The following is a 21,233-nucleotide window of genomic DNA, read 5'->3' as shown; positions in this document are numbered from 1 at the left end:
TCTTACACTTTTTGGTATATGTAATATTTTTCCCCATTAGCTGCCATAAGCATTACATGAGCATGAGCAATGGAAAGGTAACTTTCTGAGAGGCTGGTATCCATGGTACTGCAGCTGATGTGGATGATTCTATTGCTGTAGCTTGAGAAGTGATGCATTCCCTCTGGGTTTCCTCAGAGGAACAGCCACACATCTTGGCCAAAGAGTTCTGCAGAAGGTGCTCGGCATCTTCTTAGTTACCTTCATATTTAGATGATATGTTAGTCAGTACACTCTGGACTTTGTATGACTCTGATCCCACGAGGCCAATTATAGTGGCAGAATTTCACCTTGGCCTGCCTCCAAGTCTCTAGCAAAGTAAATTGTAGACCAGTAGTCCAGAAATGGGCATACTCATCAGAATCACATGGGACGCTGAATCAGAATCTCTGGGGTTGCAGTCTAGAAATCTTGATTTAAATAAACTCCATAGGTTATTCTCATGGAGTCAAAGAGACACAGGTTCATACATCAGGATTTGGGACTATTGGTGTATATCATGCAATATCCAAGACAGGTCTTCAGTGTCACAACTACATTTGAAAGAAAACAATCCAGGCAAAAGTTGAGGTATCATCTCATAAATAATCACATAGACTCAATATAAAGTTATATTTAGAAATGAAGGAGGGAAAGTATATCTTTTCTGCCAATAATTTCCAACAATCTGCTTCAAGGCATCTTTTGAATTTGGAATGATGATTTCTGCCTATACGAATCATGTGATGCACTGAAATGGTAGCAGCTCTCATATACTTCCTGTCCACAAAAATTTCTTAAGGGCGCCTAGGTGGCTCAGTCAGTTAAGCTTCTGACTTTGGCTCAGGTCATGATCTCACCATTTGTGAGTTCGAGCCCTGCATCGGGCTCTGTGCTGACAGCTCAGAGCCTGGAACTTGCTTCAGGTTTTGTGTCTCCCTCTCTCTCTGCCCCAACCCCTGCTTGTGCTCTGTCTCTTTCTGTCTCTCAAAAATAAATAAACATTAAAAAAATTTTAAGGGGCTCCTGGGTGGCTCAGTCGGTTAAGCGTCCGACTTCAGCTCAGGTCACGATCTCGTGGTCCGTGAGTTCGAGCCCCACGTCGGGCTCTGGGCTGATGGCTCAGAGCCTGGAGCCTGCTTCCGATTCTGTGTCTCCCTTTCTCTCTGCCCCTCCCCCATTCATGCTCTGTCTCTCTCTGTCTCAAAAATAAATAAATGTTAAAAAAAAGTTTTAATATATTAAAGAGTCTATGGTAAATGAAGAATCACAATCTGCATAATTTTTTAATCTTAATGTTAGTTAACCTATTACTGCTGTATCCAGAGATTAGGTTTGAAACCAGCTAAACTCAGAATCATTTTAAAGAGGCAATATCAACCAAAATATTCTTTCCCTTAGGCAGCTCTTCAAAACTGATATAAATTCTTGTCTATAGTTACTTTTAACTTTCTCCTGAGGTTGTTGCAGGTCTCACTTGTAACTTTCTACAGGAGCCAGGGGACATCTGTCCTGTGCCCACATGGGTTTCAGGAACGAGGAGGGGCTGCCCTGAATGGCTGCCCCTCTCTGAGCAGCAGGAGAGCTTGGTTACCATGTGTCTATTCCTGTATTTGTGCTCTCAATAGCTTATAGATAAATTCAAATTTCTGAAAATCATTTTTCTGGTGACCCCATTTTTCCCATGGAGCTCCACTTTGTTTAATCAACTTGACAATAACCTTCATCTCCTGCTTAGAGGGTACCCCAGGGAACCCATTTGTAAGGGAGGAAAAATGAGTCCTTAACTTGCTTTGAAATGGCTGCAGCCACACAACTAGTAATTCTTTCCAGCTGGGAGGGATTTTATTGGAGAATTTCAATTGTAGGTTCTTGGCTCAAGCATGTTGCCTCCCCAAAAAAATTAGTAATTTTTTTGACCTTGCAAACCTACATTCCAAGTTTGGCATGCTCTTGCTTTTCTTTACATTCAGGGCTTTGAAACAGAAAAATAAGAAAATACCTCTTTAGATTAAAAATGAATTTTTCCGGGGTGCCTGGATTGCTCAGTCAGTTAAGCGTCAAACTCATGATTTCGGCTCAGGTCGTGATGTCATGGTTCATGCGTTTGAGCCCCACATCTGGTTCTGCGCTGACAGTGCAGAACCTACTTGGGATTTTCTCTCCCACTCTCTCTCTGCCCCTCCCCTACTTGTGCTCTCTCGCTCTCTCTCTCAAAATAAATAAATAAACTTTAAAAAAATGAACTTTGCAAACATTCCATAGCATTCCATTTGCAATTTCATAAATTTGCAAAAATTATTCCATAAAATAATTCCATGGCCATTATTTTTATGTATCTTTCTAGCTACAGTTTCTTGTAGTTTCCTTGGTGTGCCTGATTCTAAATAAAGGCTTCTTTCTTTATTTGCATTTACAGGAGAAAAATTTCTAAGCCTTTGCTCATGTACTAGAAATTTTCCCACAGCAAAGATTCCCCAGACCTTCCTCCTCACATCTGTGTTATAGGCCCTGACCTTTCTAGGCTTCTATTTGCCAGGAACCAGGACAGTAGTAGTAAGTATGCATGACAACACCGAAAAAGAAGAACAGGACATTTTATGGGGCTCCTGGCATATTTCTTGTGATATATTTTAAAACCGAGGAAAATTGTGCTGAACTATTTTTTTACTATCCTAAGTTCTAGGTTGTTTATTGGGCCAGTGACCTTTGCTGACCTCTGACTTACAACTACAAGTTCCTACAAGTCATAGACTCTTCTCTATTGTCGTGAGTTTTTTTCTTCCTGTCTCCAGCTTGCCTTTTCTTATTCTGTGTCCTCAGATGGCTAAGTTTTCTTCTGCTCTCTGATCAGTGATGGCATGATTTTAGAGCCCCAGGAAACTCTTAAAGGAAAGGATTACAGTGACAGAAATTGGCAAGCACATCTCAGGTCACTACAGTTTGTCACTTCTGCTTCACTGTAGCTGACTGGGTAGCAGAAGAGAGAGAATGAAGAGAGGCATGCTTCTCTGTGTGGGCTGCTGGGGCCCCTGGGATTTACCTCACTGTTCATCCAGAACCTGCAGTATAGACACTCCACCTGTGGAGGGGTGGTCTTCATGGATCTGAAGCCTACAGCATATGGGTAAAATGGCAGCTGTGGTGAGGGAGAGTGTGTGTAAGAGAGGTTGAGACAGAGTCAAAAAGGAGACAGAGAGACAGAGAGGGAGGTTTCACGGCAGGTGGAAGGCACTCCTTTCTTTTCCTTTCTGCAAATCTAAAATAAGTGATGTTTTGGGAATTTGGTGTATCTGAAAATAGTTAATCAGTTGATTAATGTTTTGGCTCCTTCTCTTCTGCACTTAGATAGCTTTCTCACTGACTCTTCATGTCTTTTCAGAGTGGGGCACCTGGTCTAGTTGAGTGGCTTTCTTATGAGACACGAGTGGTAAAATTGTGCCAGGGGAAAATGGTAATGTCTGATATACAGTAAACATTCAATACATTTTATTATTTTTAATTATCATCATTATTAACTACTCAGTGAAAATGATTTTTTTCACTCAATAGTGAAACCACAGGCATTTTTTATATTAAAATCCCTTTTTAAAAACCTTTAAGGGGCGCCTGGGTGGTTCAGTTGGTTGGGCGGCCGACTACAGCTCAGGTCATGATCTTGCAGTCTGTGAGTTCGAGCTCTGTGCTCGACAGCTTTGTGCATTTACTTTGCATAGGGCTCTTTGCTGACAGCTCAGAGCCTGGAGCCTGCTTCTGATTTTGTGTCTCCCACTCTCTCTGCCCCTTCCCTGCTAGCTCTCTGTCTCTCTCTATCTCAAATATAATAAACATTAAAAAATTTTTTTAACTTTAATAATAGGTTCTAATATAGTAAGGCAAAGTTAACAGGTAATCGCTATCTGACTAATTGGGGTGACTTGGTTGCTTCCTTTCATAACTTAATACGGTGGTTTTTGTGTGGCATGGTAGTCTATGTGTCAAGTGCATTGGATTCAAGCTTGAAACACTCTGATCAAAAAATGTAATCTTTAGGGTTTGGAGTGGCTCAATCAGTTAAGTGTCCAACTCTTGATCTCAGCTCTGGTCTCGATCTCAGAGTAGTGAGTTCAGCCCCATGTTGGGCTCCATGCTGTGCATGAACCCTACTTAAAAAAAAATGTAACCATTATATTACCTCCCTTATAGGCAGACCACATGTTTCCCACCTCTTTCTTAGGTCCAGCCTTATGTTTTCATTGAACAGCTCACTTTCTGTGTCTCAGACATGAAGCTTGATGCTGAACCACAAAACATACATTATGAGTCTTTCCTCATAGAGCTTCCAAGTCAAGAAGTACAACAACAAAAAGGCAGAAAGACAGACAGGAGAATAAAAAATGTGTGTAGCTTCTTAATGACTCTTTTGGAAAGAATCAGTAGGTCTGTTTGTGCTTATCTTCATTGTTTGCTTTCCTGTCATTTTCAAACAAGCAACAAAAAAGACTGACTTCTCTAAAAGTCAAGAAATGAAGGGACTTCTCTTAGGACCAGAGACAGACAGGTAAGCTGCAGGCCAGACAACCCTGAACCAAGGTCAGTGTCAGAATGCCTGACACTCCTTCTGGTCAGTCATTAAATCAATGGCCAGGGCATGTTTATGTGCTACTATCAAGAAAAGGAATTCAGAAAAAAAAACTAGTAAATTTACCATTTTTTTCTTTCCCTTCAAAGTTTATTGAACTTCATGTCTTATTGCAACAATAGAGTTAGTGTTTGCTTAAGAACTGTATACAAGAGGAAAGGAGGACAGTGAACCACTGGGTCCCAAGAGACATACAGTCTGGTGTCTCCTTTGCACTTTATCATGACTGACTTCCCTACAGCACTTGGTGCTAGTGGACACCTCCATCAAATGCCTTCTCCTTTTGGGTCTGGGACACCTCTCTCTCTTGTTTTTCCTTCTGCCTGTCTAGCAACTCTTCTTCTGCCTCCACAGTGGGTTCCTTTCTGCCCTCCTGCCAAGACTTGTGGGCCCCCTCAGCCTTCTCTCCTCTACACACTTTCTCTCAGCCACATAGTGCAGTCACTTGGCAAGAGTAACATAAGGTCATGTAGATGCAAGGAGAGTAAAACCTTGGATTGCAAGTAACTTGGTCTGCAAATGTTCCAAAAGACAATCAAACATTTCTAATAAATTTTAAATTGATAAACGAGTGATGTCTTACAGTACAAGTAGTATGTGATGCTGAATGTCACATGATCACAACTGAGCCAATGGCTCTTGAAATTTGCTTTGATATACAAGTGCTTTAGATTACAAGCATGTTTCTGGAATGAATTGTGCTCGCAAACCAAGGTTTTACTTTGTAAGGTACACAGTCGAGTCACATCATACATACATCTGACTTTCATGCATTCAACAGGGCAAAGCAAAAATAAAAATAACATGTGTATGTGCCCAAGGAAAAACAAAATGAGGGTGATAATCTGCTGTTTTGCCCTTGCCCCCATAAGGTATCTCATTGGGCTAGTTATAGATAGTCAGGTGTTTAAAGATAATTGTTAAGAATATGCAACATACTTCCTAAACACAAGCCAGATTGATGTTCAACCCAAGAGGCAGAAATGTGTTTGGATGATGAAGGGGAATACTGCATGAGCATTACAGAGAGAAATCTGTCTGTATGTTATTTTATAACTTACAGGGGATATAAGGAAAATGACTATGTGCTGTTCCTGCTCTCAGATGACTTGAGACCTTCCAGAATAAGAAGAATCCCACCATAGACAAGAAGTTGTAATGATTGCAATGGACAGATAAAAAGACATGTAAAGGTGTCACTTACAATATAGAGAAGAATCCTACTCAGGACCAACATTTCTTTTAAAAGATAGTTGTGTATTATTATCCTGCACTATTTCTGCAGCCCATCCCTATTTCCAGCTCCCTGGTAAAAATTCCTGTGAGTTGCCCAACAATCTTGCCCACAACTGAAAAAACTGGCTGTTTCTATGGAGAGCAGACACAAATCTTCCTCTTCTCTCTACATTTTTCCTGTCCTTGAATTTATATTTTTAAGTTTAAAAATGCTCTATTGCCTCAGGATGCATCAGTCCAAATTAACAGAACATACAAGCCTGACCCAAAAAACTGAAGCAATCAACTATTGCCAAGTGAACCACAAGGAAGGCTCTTCTCCTTAGGGACATGTTGGCCTGAAAGATGGTTGTACCATACTCTGGAAACAGGACTAAAAAAAAAAAAAAAAAAAAAAAAAAAAAAAAAAAAAGAATGCTCCCAAATTCTCAGATTAGAATTTGCTTTGGGGCTGAGGTAGATATTTAGCCATCCAGTGCAGGAACGGGGAGAATCAGGAAACTCTAAATCCAGAATTTTTATGCTAAATAAGATTAAAGCAATACATTTCATAAAATGACCTTAATGTGGATGTATTGTTATGTTAATAGTCTCTTGATGCATAAAATGATTTCTTAAATAACTTTCTGCACCAACCTTCAAAATAATAGAACCTCAGAGATTCAAATGTTAACTAATTTGGGAAAGCTGACAGGGAAGAAGAGGGCTTTAGTTAGACTTAGCAATGATTTTGCTAATGGACATTTGTTTCTCTTTACTTTCTATAAATATAAAGGTTACTCCTTCCTCCCTTCCCACCCTCCTTCCTCCTTTTCTTTCATTTTTCTCCCTCCCTCAGGTCCTCTGTTGCCCTTTTCTCTTTTTTTCTTTTTTTAAACATTAATTTATTTATTTTGAGAGAGAGAGAGAGAGAGAGAGACAAAGAGCTAGTGGGGGAGGGGCAGAGAGAGAGAGAGAGAGAGAGAGAGAGAACCCCAAGCAGGCTTTGTCTTCAGGCCTCATCACAAGCAAACGATCTGAGCTGAAATCAAGAGCTAGTCACTTAACCACTTAACTGACTGAGCCACCCAAGCACCTCTCACTCCTTTCTACTTTCCTTCCTTCCATTCAGTCATTCAATCGGTATTTATTAAGTACAGACCAGGTGACTGGTACTCTTCAAGCACTGGGGGATTTACAAAGAAATGTAACAAGTAAGGTTTTATGTCATTTATAAAGCTTTATGTAGTTAATGCAGCTTAATGGCTGAAAAGGGGTGAGCAAGTTAAAGGCAATCATTATTTGCTCCATTCAAAGTTGTTATAGCTTGGTTTTTGTTTGTTTGTACAAAATTTGAATCTAAATATCTTTGGAGGGAAAAAACATAATGAACTCTATTTCCCTCACCCCATATTGCCTTCAGATCATTACTGAACAATAATGATGTGCATGTATAATTACTGTATTTTACAATGATTTTTTCTGCTTAACATTATCTCATATAAAGCTTATATCCTTATTACTATACTTGGCTATTTAATCATTGATTGGGTTCATGTAATGGTAACTTTCTTAGTATTCCTTTACTATTGGACATTGAAATTTTAAGTTTTTGCTCATAAATTATACTCAACTCTATTTTGGTTCTTTTGAATTGATTGTGGATGTGTAATACAGATCAAATGAGAAAACCAGTTTCATTTCACATAGTACTAAATTGCTGTTCAGAAACATTGCTGGTGTTACCAAAAATGTACAATGCTTTCTCCACCCTCACCAACATTTTCTGTTATTCTTATTTATAGTTGCTAGTTTTGGAATCATTAATGGTAACTTACAGTTCCTCTAATTTCTATTTCTTTATCCTCCCTAGGAAGGCTGCAAATTTGAGGCTCTGGCTGAGGAGCATACTGATTTTCTCCCCTGGCAGGGAGAACCATTCTGTAATAGGGTCACACTTCAAGGAGTGCACGGTCTCAAGAATGTGTCTGGGCCACATGGATGGCCATCAATCATGTTTTCATTGGGATAATTCTGTTTAAAATTCTGATAATTCTGTTATCTACCCTGTCACTGTTACAAGCGTCCCAGTTTAGGGGATAATTATGTGGCCACCTTAGTGGTGAGGAAGGAGGGGCAAGCCAGCCAGCTAGCCACCTACCTTCACATGTGCCCAACATCAGGACTGTGATGTATGAGCTCCAGCTCTGTCTTCCTGTGAGAGTTCTTGGCTGTTTCTTCAGGAATACGTTGTATTTCCATGCTTCTGACTGATCTAAGTTTTCTATATTTGAGATTAGACTTTTGTCAGTTAAATTTATCATCTATGATTTTTCTAATTTTGTAGCCTTCTTTTCAAACTTCATTTACTAAATTTCATTTAATTCCTGTGTCTCTGAAAACATTCTCCTTTTCTATGATGATAAATTCCATTTCTTCCATAGTCTGGAATAGTTCTTACTTCTTCAGATGGAACAATCCTGTTATTTCAGTATTTTTATGTGGAAGTCAGATAATTCATTAATATAGTGTATTACATGGTATCAGTTATGGATCTAAGTTAATTGACTTTCATAGTGATGCTTAATATTTCTAATGTTTTATTTAAAAATGGACACAAAGGAACATTTTTGGAACATTATCCTTTGATGATTAAATACTAAGCACGTATGCCAGATGGAACAACATATATTGACACACTTTACAGTATCCAGGGAGTAAAATTATATGCTGATTAAAGTCAGGCAGCAGGGAGAGATCATTTGAAGACAACGTTAGGTATAAGCAAAAGGCTTTTCTTTAGCCTAATAACTACAATTCTTTGGGAGATGAGACAACAAAATCTTCCAAATACAGAAATGTTTCCCGGGGCACCTGGGTGGCTCAGTCAGTTAAGCATCCTACTTCGGTCAGGTCATGATCTCTTGGTTTCTGAGTTTGAGCCCCGTGTCAGGCTCTGTGCTGACAGCTCAGAGCTTGGAGCCTGCTTCATATTCTGTCTCCCCCTCTCTCTGCCCCTCCCATGCTCATGCTCTGTCTCTCTCTGTCTCTCAGTAATAAATAAACGTTAAAAAAATTTTATTTTAGGGGCTCCTGGGTGGCTCAGTCGGTTAAGCATCCGACTTCAGCCCGGGTCACGATCTCAGGGTTGGTGAGTTCGAGCCCCGCGTCGGGCTCTGGGCTGATGGCTCAGAGGCTGGAGCCTGCTTCCGATTTTGTGTCTCCCTCTCTCTCTGCCCCTCCCCCGTTCATGCTCTGTCTCTCTCTGTCTCAAAAATAAACATTAAAAAAAATTTTTTTTTAAATTTTATTTTAAAGAAATGTTTCCTTCTGTCATGGTAAATGAAAACCACGGATGTTTAGGATGGAAGAGTCTTCAGGGTCTTGTGGAGAGACAAATGAGACCTTTGGAAGGATGTCCTTGGAAGGAGACTCATTCAGTGTTACTGGTTGGTTATCTAGCTTGACTGCACCCAAGCTTGTATGTGTATATAGATGCATGCGTTTTTCTAAGGGTGGTGTCCATAATTTTCACCAGATCTGAAAAGTGTTCATGATACCTCTGTAGTTGGTAACTAACAACCCAGTCTCTTCATTTGATAGATGAAGTTGCCGATTCACAAAAAGCTAACATCAATGTACAGGGCTAAAATCTGATTAGTGAGTGAGCCAAGACTAGAACTCGGAATTGGGCCTCTTGACTCTTTCCATCACAGTCTGCTGTAGAAAGCTGCCTATCTTTTTTTTCTTAACTTTTATTTATTTTTGAGAGAGAGAGAGAGAGAGAGAGAGAAAGTGTGTGTGAGTGGGGGAAGGGCAGAGAGAAAGGGAGACACAGAATTCAAAGTAGGCTCCAGGCTCTGAGCTGTCGGCACACAACCTGACACAGGTTTGAACTCACATACTGCAAGATCATGACCTGAGCCAAAGTCGGCCACTTAAACGATTGGGGCACCCAGGCGCCCCTGCCTGTGTCTATTTTCAGAGAGAACGTATTTCCCTTCTTCCTCTACACAGCAATGGGTACTTGCTGCCTGGGTCAGCCCTAGGCAAAAATATGCACAGGTATACTTGGCTTCTGGCAGCTTACCTTACCCATCCAGCATCCATCCTGTCTTTATGCCCCTAGACTTGTTACTATGTTTCTCCATCAGATCCTGTCAATTTCCAATTGTCCTCACCTATCAGAAATCTTTCCTGGGTGCCAGAGTGAGCATTAATAAATATCAGTTTTCTGAGATGTGGCTGTTTATCTGGTTCCTTCTTCTGGAGCCCTGACCGCTTACTTTGTGCAATTTCTTTCGCCCTCTGGACACATGGTTCTGTGAATCTTCAGTTTCATTAAAAACCCAAGTTTCATTTTATGCAAGATTTGTTCCAAATAGACCTTGGACTTGTAGAGCCACAGAGGGATCCATCTCTGTAGTATGCTCCCTCTTTCTCCATGCCCTGATTTTAAACCTGTTCCATTCCCATATCCTGTATCTTGTATTCCCACACTGGTCCCCGACTGTCCAAGGAATCACAATCTAGTCCCATCTCCTAAGGTAGCTTCTGATACTCAAAACAAATCCCCCCCCCCCCCCCCCCCCGCCAATAAAAATGTATTGGCCTCGTATGTAATTTTTCCAGGGCTCAGTTTTTGGCTAAATAATTGGAGATCAAATTTCTGGCTGTTAAAAAATATTAAGGTATTACTAATTGAAGCTGTCTGATACATTATCACCTCCTAAACTTATTTACATTTTAAAAGGGAAATTCTTGAAACAAATGCTTCCGTGCTAGAGCCGTAGATCTCAGGGTTGCATATTTCAGTCACTCAAGCAGAAGTGATGGAAATGCTATTTGATAGCATTGATAGCATTGATAGTAATAACAGTTAACCAACGCTTGAGTACACATTTTATGCCAGGCTCTGGTCTAAGTTCTTTTTAACTAAGTTATTGCCTGAGTTCTTATTTCTTAAGAACCTTGGGATAAGCAAGTCTTATTCCTATTTTACAGATGGCAAATAGAGGGCCAGAAACACTGAGTACCTTGTCTACATCACATGGCTAACAGCATTGGGCCAATATTTCACCTCCACACTCTACCACCTTTTAGCAAGAAGTTTTCAAACGTGAAGTTAAATTAGACCACAGGTATTCCTCAGGGCTTATCTTTGGTTTTTATTCCTGGAAACATTTTACTGATTTTATTCTGCTCTCTCGGTCTGTAATGCTTAGAAATTTTAAGAGATTATGGGAGGAAAGGAGAAGGTCAGACTCCTGAGATACCTTCTTGTTTACTCTTGGATCTCTGACCCGAGCCTACTTTTCCCTGGCTATATATAGCACACCCACTAGGAACTTTAAATATTTGTTTTATTTTATGTTTGAGAACGAAGGCTTGGTACAAATGTTTGCTCTTGTTGTGTTTACTTTATAATAACGGAGTTAAACTTGAGCTCTCAAGATCTAATTACCCTAGCTTCTGTCAAACTTGTCCCTTCTCCATCAGGTTACAATGCTGATTCTTTGAAGTTATTTCCCATTTTACAGCTCCATTTATCTATTGTCTGCAGGTTTTTATTATGTGACTTCTTTTTCCTGAAGCATTAGGCATGAGGGTAGAACCTATTATGGCTAAAATGTCAAAACCCAGAGTCCTTTGTGTGGGCCACTCACATGTCCTTGCCGAGTAATGCCAAGAGTTGGCCATAAGCTCTCCCTTGCCCTTCCTCCACACCCACCCCAGCCAACCAAGGTCCTGAGCTCTAGAGAAACCAGTCTCTGACAGCCACAGGGAACCAATTCATGAGAAGACTGGCAGGATTGAAGGGTAGCTTAAGCTTCTGAGGATATTTACACTTAAACAAGTGAGTGTATCACAGTAAATGAATTACTAGCTGGTGATGCTTGAGACACAGCAGCAATAAGCTGAAAGGATTTTCTGTAGGATGTTTATTACTTTTCATTTCAGTTACTGTACTTCTTAACTCCAGAATTTCTATTTGAGGATTTTAAAAATATACTCACAATTTGAACCTCTTATTGGTACTCTATTTAGTGAGACATTCTCACTTTCCATCAGTTATTTTGGCATGGTTTTCTGTTTCTTTGAATATATTCAAAATATCTGATTTGAAGTCTTTGGCTATTATGTCTATCATGTGGGCTTCCTCAAGGAGTTTCTACTGGTTGCTTTTTCCTCCCTGTATATGGCCAATGCTTTCTTGTTTCTTTGCACTCATTATAATTTCTTTTTGAAAAATGATATTTTAAATAATACAACATGGAAACAACATGGAATCAGGTTCACCCCCGTCTCCAGGGTCTGTTGCTTTTGCTTTTTGTAGTAGTTGTTGTTGTATTTGATTGCTTTTATTGTTTTAATGTTTATTTATATTTGAGAGAGAGACGGAGACAGAGACAGAGCACAAGTGGGAGAGGGGCCGAGAGAGCCGGAGACACAGAATCTGAAGTGGGCTCCAGGCTCTGAACTGTCAGCACAGAAGCCTGATGTGGGGCCCGAACCCATGAACCATGAAAACATGACCTGAGCCAAAGTCGGACACTTACAACAGACTGAGGCACCCAGGTGCCTCTTGCTTGCTTTTTTATTGCCTTTTCTGCACCAATTTTGTGAAGTCTGTTTTCTTTGTCATGTGTGCCCACTGAAGTCTCTGTTCAGTCAGTTTATGGACAGATAATGATTGATCCAATTTCCTTAAACACCTGGAACCACTAAGTCTCCCAGGCTTTGCTAAAGGATTCTATATGAATGCTAGGGCACACCCTCAACAATCAGCCAGGCAGTTGACAACTCTGCTTTGGCTTCACTTCTTGCTTGTTCAGAGTCTCAAGGTCAATGGGAGGTGAGAGCTGAGGGTTTTCTCTTGTCTTTCCTGAGCATGCACATAGCCTAGGGGTGTCAGAACTTTACAAAGTTCCTGCAGGCCTCTCATTATCCAGCTTTCCTTTTATGCTTTCTGGTCAGCCTACAGTTTGGGAGCTGTTATCCACTGCCTCAGGCAGCTGTGCATTAAAAAAAAATGGCTGTGATTGTTTTCAACAAGTGCCCCTGGGGAAAAGGCTTTCAGGCTGGTCAAGCTCCTAGCCAGCTCAAAGATAGACAGTTTTGCAAGTTAGGGTCCTCCAGAGAGCCTCCAGACAGGAGGTCAAATAATGACAATTCTCCCCAGAGACTGATCGAGCTCCAGCTGTTTCTTGGCTCTAGCGGATTGCAGGTTGCTGGTTCTTATTGTGAAGGCAGGTTGTTAGTTTGTGAGGCTACCATGTAGCTGGACTAGGATAAGTAAAACAGAGCCTGTTGTTTTTCATGAGATTCAGCCAATTATTCATTGACAGCCCTCCAGATATTTGCAAGCCTTTGGTTAATTTTTAGTCCTTTGGTGATTCCACAGTTTGTGCCAGTGTTTGTTTCCTTTATGGAAAAGAGGGTTTTTGGAGCTACCATTTTTGATGATGTCACTCTAGGATGTTTATTGTAACAACACACTAAATCACACATAAAACTAGCAAGTTTCAAACATTTTGCTTGTTTATATCAGAAGAAAAATACCTAAAATTATGCACTCTCTTGCATAGTTTTAAATGGACAGCAAAATTTATTATAACTGCACATACAGGATATAATTTCCAACATTTTGTAAACACTGACATTTCAAATGCTGAAGCTACAACACTACTCTTTTAAGTGTTACCAATGAAATCTAAATACACTAGCAGCGTGATATCCATCATCCATTTAAACACATGAACAAGTTTCACTTTAACAGACGCAAAGTTTACATGAAGCCTCATTCCTTTTGAAATCTTATTTACATTTCCACAGAGTTTTATCCTAAGGTAATACAGTTTTTATCGATCAATTACTGTACACCAATTGAAATTAATATTTAGTCATCCAAGTCACTTTCCTGGACCACTACTCATGTTCTAAATTGGTCCTTGGTGTGAAGCGTCTGCACTTAAACCAAAGTTGCATCCAAAATCATATATCTTTTTATGAGAAAGAACGTACAGAAGTTGAGAAGCTAGAAAGTAGGTCTCTTAAAACTACCCATGTCCAAAGAAAGTCCTTACATACCTCAACAATATGAATTCACACTCTGAGGACCACCAAATTCTCCATTTCACAGCATCAGGGAACCAACACTATTTGATGAATGTTCATGATGTACTAGGTATAATATTTGTCCTCTCTTAAGACATTCAGATATCACTGATACCTGCTAACTGGGATTCAGGCTGATTACTCAATTAAGTGTCCCCTCTGACATACCATACTTTCCCCCAAGGATGTAATCACATTTATTAAATCTAGATGTAAGTCAACACAAAACCAGAGAAAATCATGCTTTCCATTATAAAATAAGCAAACTCGGGGTGCCTGGGTAGCTTAGTCGGTTGAACACAGGTCATGATCTCACGATTTGTGAGTTCAAGTCCCACATCGGGCTCTGTGCTTGACAAGCTCAAGCCTGGAACTTGCTTTGGATTCTGTGTCTCCCTCACTCTCGCCGCCCCCAACCCCCCGCTAGTGCTCTGTCTCTCAAAAATGAATAAAAACATTTTTAAAAATTTAAAAAACTAAGCAACTTAAGTGACTAATTTGAAGTGTTCCTTAACACAGAATTATCTGTAAGTCCTATTAAATTAAATAGGAATGTTCATAATCATCAAGGGCAATTTTAGTTTGAGCATTATTCAGTTATTTTAATGCAGGACATTTGTTTCTTAGCTCATTTCTTAGTGAGCTTTTGAAAAGCAGTGCATAAATAGACATTTTATGAATTGAGTTATATTGTCCATAATTAGGCAATTTATTATTTAAAGATAATTTTTGAAAATAACAGCATATCCTTTGCTGAGTGAAAATGCATTCTCTAATGTGCCTTGTTAAATTTTCATGGTCCCATAAAAGGTTTGCTCAGGGGACCACAGTCACTGCTCTCTCATTTTATTGCTGCTTTGCTTTACAAGGGTTTGTGATTTTTTTTTTTTCACTTTACAAAGCCGTACACTCTTTTCTCAGCTCTGGGAGAGGGCACAGCAGTTAGTTTTATGAAAAAAGTATTACAAATTTTTAAATCACAAAATGCATGTAACACTGGTCATGATAAATGTTTTAAAAGATATACTTTATGATATCTCTGAATGTTGAGTCTTATTTCATTGGCACATAAATGAGTAGAAGTAATGATAAAAGAGATTATTTTGGTTGATAAGATTACAGTTATGTTATTTACAGCTATGTGGATCCATGTAAATTAAGGAAATTTGTTGATATTTTATAAAATTATTATTAGATTAAGAGGAAAGATTTAGGTATCTTCTTAAACTTTGCTAGAAAGAAACCAAGAGCAAATTGTGTATTTTGAGAAAGCTTTGTATTACTTAAAAACTGCCAATTGTCTTCACTACCCCCTGCAGGAATATATTTGGAGTTAAAGTTATTTAAATAAGTTCTGGTCAATGTTTGACTTTAGCCCTGGGCTATACTCTCCTTAAAGGATTGCCCCGACCCAGGAAAGCAAACATGCTAACTCCTTTAAAAAATAACAAATATGAACAGTTATCTCTCATCCTTGAACACACAAGCTCAGCAAGGAACAATCCTGTTTAGATTGTGGTTTTGAGCCTGTGATGAAGAAACAGATTACAAAATCCAACAATCACCAGAATATCAAATTCTATATTACTCATATCCCCCACTTGGAGAAAAGAAAAGGAAAATGGAGAAGATTGGGAATAGAGGGTCTATCTGGGCACAAAGGTATGTTTAATGATTTTTTTTAAGAGAGTATCTGCAGTTGAAAAAGATAGTATTTTGGTTTAATACAAAGTTTATCTAAGCTAGCTTTAGATGGCTTTGGCTCAAGCAAACCTAGTCAGGACAGAGTTCCTGGCTCAACCAGATGTTGTGCCATGATCATCTTCCTCATGTTGGATACAAATAAGGCTATACAAGGAGAATGTTTCCTTTCTTTTGGTAAATTGTTCCGGGCACCCTGAATCCAAGTAGTGATGCTTTTCTCCCCAAAATGGATAAATCATTCCCTTAGTATTAGTTATCTACTGCTGTGTAACAACTTTGTGTAAACTCACCAGTTTAAAACAACTTAAATTTATTGTCTCACAGGAGTTTCTGTGTGACTTGCCTGGGTCCTAAGCTTCTGGGTCTCTCATGAGACTATGATCAGGTGTTGGCCAGGGCTGTGATCTTATCGGAAAGCTTGACTAGAGAAGGATCTGCTTTCTAGTTCATTGGATTATTCGTCAGATTCTGTTCCTTGGGACCTGTTGGACTCAGGACCTCAGTTTCTTATGGCTGTTAGCCTTAATTCCCTGCCACATAGGGCTCCTCCGCATGGCCACTTACTTCCTCATAGCCAGAGCAGTGCAGCCATCACCTTTGCTGTATTCTGTGCATTGGAAGCAAGTCCCAGGTCCTGCTCCCATTCAGGAGAAGGGGATTACACAGGGGAAACTACACAGTGGGCACAAAGGGGCCACTTAGAGTCTCTCTGCTCCATCTTCCTTACAGAGTGCTGTGCCCTTACACAATATGTGGCCCTCCTCAGAGGCCACTGCCATTTATTTTGGCCTCAACAGATTGAAAGGTGTTGACTGTATGGAAATCCTTTTGGTTTTCCTTAAAATTTTTAAGGGAAAAAGTAAAGGTACTAAAAAGAAATATGTGTATTTGTCTTTGCCTTGAATCTTTTCAATCCATCTTGGAACCCTGTCTTGTTGACATGAAATGAGGCACCAGCTCACCCCAGTATGTCATGTGCTCTTCCCATTTTATTGACACTAATTGCCCCCACCCTCCTTTTTTCTTCTTTAGCTTTTGGATTTACAAGTAGACACCTGTGTAACTATAGATCTGGAATATTGAGATAACTCTAGTCCAGCATCTCCCACCCCTGAATTCTTTAAAATGTTACTGGGTTATATGAGGAAAAAGTTTTCCAGGGTAGAAATATTGGGAAATGGGCTAATAAACACTAATAGATTTCCTCACTGTGGGTATTTGCTCCCATAGCCTTTGTTTGGCTTCTGGAATCCACCTGACAATCCTAGGAGCATGTCAGAAGTCTTGGAAGCAGCCCTACACCCATAGTGACATGAGATGGTGTATAAATGCTCCAGCGGCAACACCTTGGCTGGGGTACTTGGGAGCAGGCTCCACACCCTCTACCAAAGTACCTCCCCCCCCAAAAGCTTGAGTCCCAGTTGAACACAGAGTGGTTTATTTTATTTCCTTCTTTTTCCCCTTTTTCCCTATTAGTTTCCTTTTTTCTTTTTATCTTCTATTTTCCTTCCACTTTTCACTTTGCCATTCCCCTATGGCGGCTTCCTAGGAACTATCCCAAATATCTTGCTTACAAGCAACTTTCTGTCTCAGGTTGTGCTTCTGGGAGAGCTTGGCCTAGGACAATCTCCACAGACTTTACCATGGAGCTCATTTGTTAATTATTGCTTTCTGGCTTTCTTCTATATGTATTCATCAATAAGATCATAAACTATTTGAGGGAAGGAGCTACACTTACTGAATCATCAGTTACCCCTGCAGTTTCTGGAATAGTATACAGTTTTATGGAGTGACATAGTCTCATCGAGTTCCCAAAGTTTCTGATCATGTCAAAAGCTTTTATTTATACCACCTAGAGTTTAGGAAATGGGATGCTCATATGTTTACTACAATGTATTTTAAAATATATACATGCTATTCAAATGTAGGATCTTATTATTGGTGGCTGAACTCCTGGTTTTGGTTATATATAATTTTTCTGTACATAGCCATCAAAAGGAAAGTCAGTTGGGAGAAAATAGCCCATGCCATCAGGAATCAATGATTTGAACATAACATGAAGACTTTATTTTCCTTTTGAAGTAAAAGATGGGAAGATATCTGTTATTTAGAGTAATTCACAATATTACAGAGTCAGAGGGACCTTGGGACCATCTAGCATCTGACCTTTGTCTATCCAGTTGGTAATTTGCAAGGAGGTCAAGACAGTCCTTATATTTCAATCATAAGACTTCTGGTAAGTCAGAAGACAACAGTAGAGTTAAAAAGTATCTCTCATTATAGAGTATTTCAATTTCCTCTGATCTTCTATGTATAAGATCATTAAGCTTCAGAGAAGTACAGACCTGGATTCTAGCTTTTCACCAGAAACTAATTTTAGATAAATCACTCCTATTTAAATCTTAGCTTCCTTATCTATAAAATGGTGAAATAATGAAATCAACTTCATAATGTGGTTGTGGGGATTAAAGCAAATGAGATAATTAATGTGCATAAGGTGCCTAGTATAGTGTTGAGCATTTAGTAAATTCCCAGTAAGTGGTTCCTGTGACCACCACCATTGTCTCAATGTCATCAGGACCTTGTGTCTCTCATAGCAGTGGAGATGGGGAGCACAGGGGAGGTGTTCAGCAGCACCAGCTGAGTGAACAAGTGCTCCTGCCCCCTCAGACTCTCCTGTTGCCCCAGTTCATTGGGAAAAAGTGCCCATCCTGGGAATGACAGTTCTTCTACACCCTTCAAGAGTTTGACAAAGTGTGGGTATTAGATCTCTAACCTCTTCTCTCTGGGTCATTTTATACACTCTTGTCTCTGGGTCCACCTTGAGCAAAACTCTAAAGTTGATAGTGTTTTCCTTTGGACTTTACTATGTCCCCTTTAGTCTCTGTTTCCCCAGGATCTAAGTTCTCCCAGCCTCCCCCCATGTTTCTTGTCTTGGCAAATATTCTAGCTAATCTCTTCCCCTCCATTAAGTCTTGCTGCAGTGACTGTGTCGATGGAAAGAGTCTCACCTACAATTACACTAAAAAGTTAGTTAACTTGGCATCTTATCAGCACTCAATGGCTTATTGCTATATATATATATATATATATATATATATAATTATATATATACTGTATAATCTCATGCTTTTAGGAAAATGGGTGAGTAGAGGAGCAGATATTTATGGTAGGCTTGTCTTCACCTGATTTCTTTAAATCAACAGCAGGATATGTGAGAGCTGATATAATATCAGCCATTATTTCTTATATTTATTAGTGTACTATATTGAATAATGTCCTCCCAAAATTCATATCCACATTGAATCTGTGAATGTGATATTATACGAAAATAGGCTCTTTGCAGATACAATTAGGATGTAAGTTGAGATGAGGCCATATTGGGTTAGGGGAGGCCCTTGATTCAATCAAGAAGAGGCCAGTATGCAGATACACATGGGGAGAAGAGGCCACTTGAAGATGCAGTCAGAGCGAAGTTATGTTGCCTGCATGGACAACACCTCTCTCTTAGGTAATTTCAATCAAGCCTCTCAGATCCAGGAAGGTCAGATCAGTGCAACATTGAATATTCATGAGTCATAAAGGAAAGTCCAAAATGTCGTCAGTATTCTCTGATTTAAAAGGCTTGCATGTATATAATGAGTAAAAATATGCTTTAGCATCTGGGAAAATTCACTTACATAAAGACATAGTCTGTCAATGTTGCCCAATAACTATAATTCTGTCATTTTCCCTCAAACAACTCATAACAATACTTTAAAGCCCATAAAAATTAAGAATACATAGTCAAGATTTATTTCAACTAGGCCCAGAACTGATGCTGGGCCTTGTAAACAAAGTCCCAGGAGCATCACCCCTTGGTACAATATTTTAGGCATGGGCACTTTGTGTTCTAACATGGGGTAGATTCTGAAAAATCCAGTATATACATGAATTCTAATTTGTTGATGTCTTTTGTTGAATTTCTAATCCAAAACGTGTTGGAAAATATAAATATTTTTACTAAACAAAATTAAAGAACTAATGCCAGGATAATTTACTTTTAAGTTATTATCAGCCTACATCAGCTGCAAAATCAGCTGTCTGTATGTCAAAGAGAAAGAAAATTACTCTAAGCTTTGTAACTTTCAGGATAAGCAGGTTGTAAATACATATATATTTTACTTTGACCTTGTCTCTTGACTGAAAAAATAGCTACCAATGAACAGAGAAGTCTAGCACGTGGGTATCCTCCAATGTACATGGACTTCTCTTTGGAAATGTCCATTTGTGGTTTCTCTTCGAGGTTTCCCCACATCAAAAGTGGAGGATAGTGCTGAAGACCAAGGCTTTGGTGTCAGATTAATAAATTTACACAAACATTTATTGAGTACCTACTATGTGCACACTGAAGATACAATGGTGAACAAAATAGACTTGGTCCCTACCTATGGAGGTCTTATTCTAGTGAAGAAGACAAACAGTAGAGGAGTAAATAACAACAGAATTTCGAATGGGAGTAAGTGCTGTGAAGTAGTGCAGTAGGGTCAGGAGAAAGAGCTTGGGAGGTCAGGAAAGGTTACACTGAGACTTCTGAGGGGACTGAACAATGAATGACCTATGTGAAGATCTTCTGGGAAAGCTTTGAGGTAGAAAACATAGTACATGTCATGGCACTGGTGTAGAAGCAAGCACTACATCTCAGAGACAAGGTGAGCAAAGCAGAGAGAGGCAGAATGGAGGGTGGGCTTTGGTGAAGAGTTTGGCTTTTATTCTAAATGCAATGGGAACCCCCTAGAGGCCTAGGCAGGGAAGAGACAGGATCTAACCCCTGTCTGAGAAAGTGGCCTTGGGAGCTGGGTAGGGGTGGAGACTGCAGGGAAGGTGGGGCATGAAGGGCGGTCAAGAAGCTTCTTCATGATCTAGACAGAGGCACAGCAGGTATGACTGCAGAGGGAGGTGGAGCTGCTGAGAAGTCGTCAGGGGTAGATAGGTTTTGAGGCCTCCGGCCCCAGGATCTGATGGAGACCACAGGACAAGAAATAAGGTTTCCTTATTTGGGGAAGTATTTTTGGCTTGAGCTCCTGGGTAGCGCCATTAACTGGAAAAAAGAAAAAAAAGTCAGTGATTAAAAGACTTGGGAGGGAGTGTGGCCCAGTCCTTGAGTAAGTGGGTAGGACTCGTGGTCTCAGATGGGGCACTAAGTTTATCCACTGAGACAAGAGAAAGCCAAACACATGGGCAAAGGTATAGGCAGGTTTGACAGCTTCTGGATTGGAGGATAAGGTTCTGGTCTGATTGCTTGTGTTTCATTTGTGAAATCATAAAAGGTGTTGCCTGCATATGATAATGGGAGTGGTCATGGCAGCATCCTGAGAAGAGCAGCAAAAATGTGACTTTGAGGTCTTGGAGGAGGCAGGCATGTTGACCAGGGTACGGAAGGAGCCTGAGAGCCCAGAGAACATCTAAGCAAAGCAAGATCACTCACCATGTTGGGGGCTTGGAAGTCTATCAGATTAAGGTTACATGGAACCAAAGGGATAAATCCTTGGTGACCTGCAGATGGAGAGGTAACAGG

This window comes from Panthera uncia, chromosome A2 (assembly GCF_023721935.1).
Source record: "Panthera uncia isolate 11264 chromosome A2, Puncia_PCG_1.0, whole genome shotgun sequence".
Lineage (NCBI taxonomy): Eukaryota > Metazoa > Chordata > Mammalia > Carnivora > Felidae > Panthera > Panthera uncia.
The sequence above is the reverse complement of the archived record's forward strand: the minus strand, read 5'-3'. Positions refer to the sequence as shown.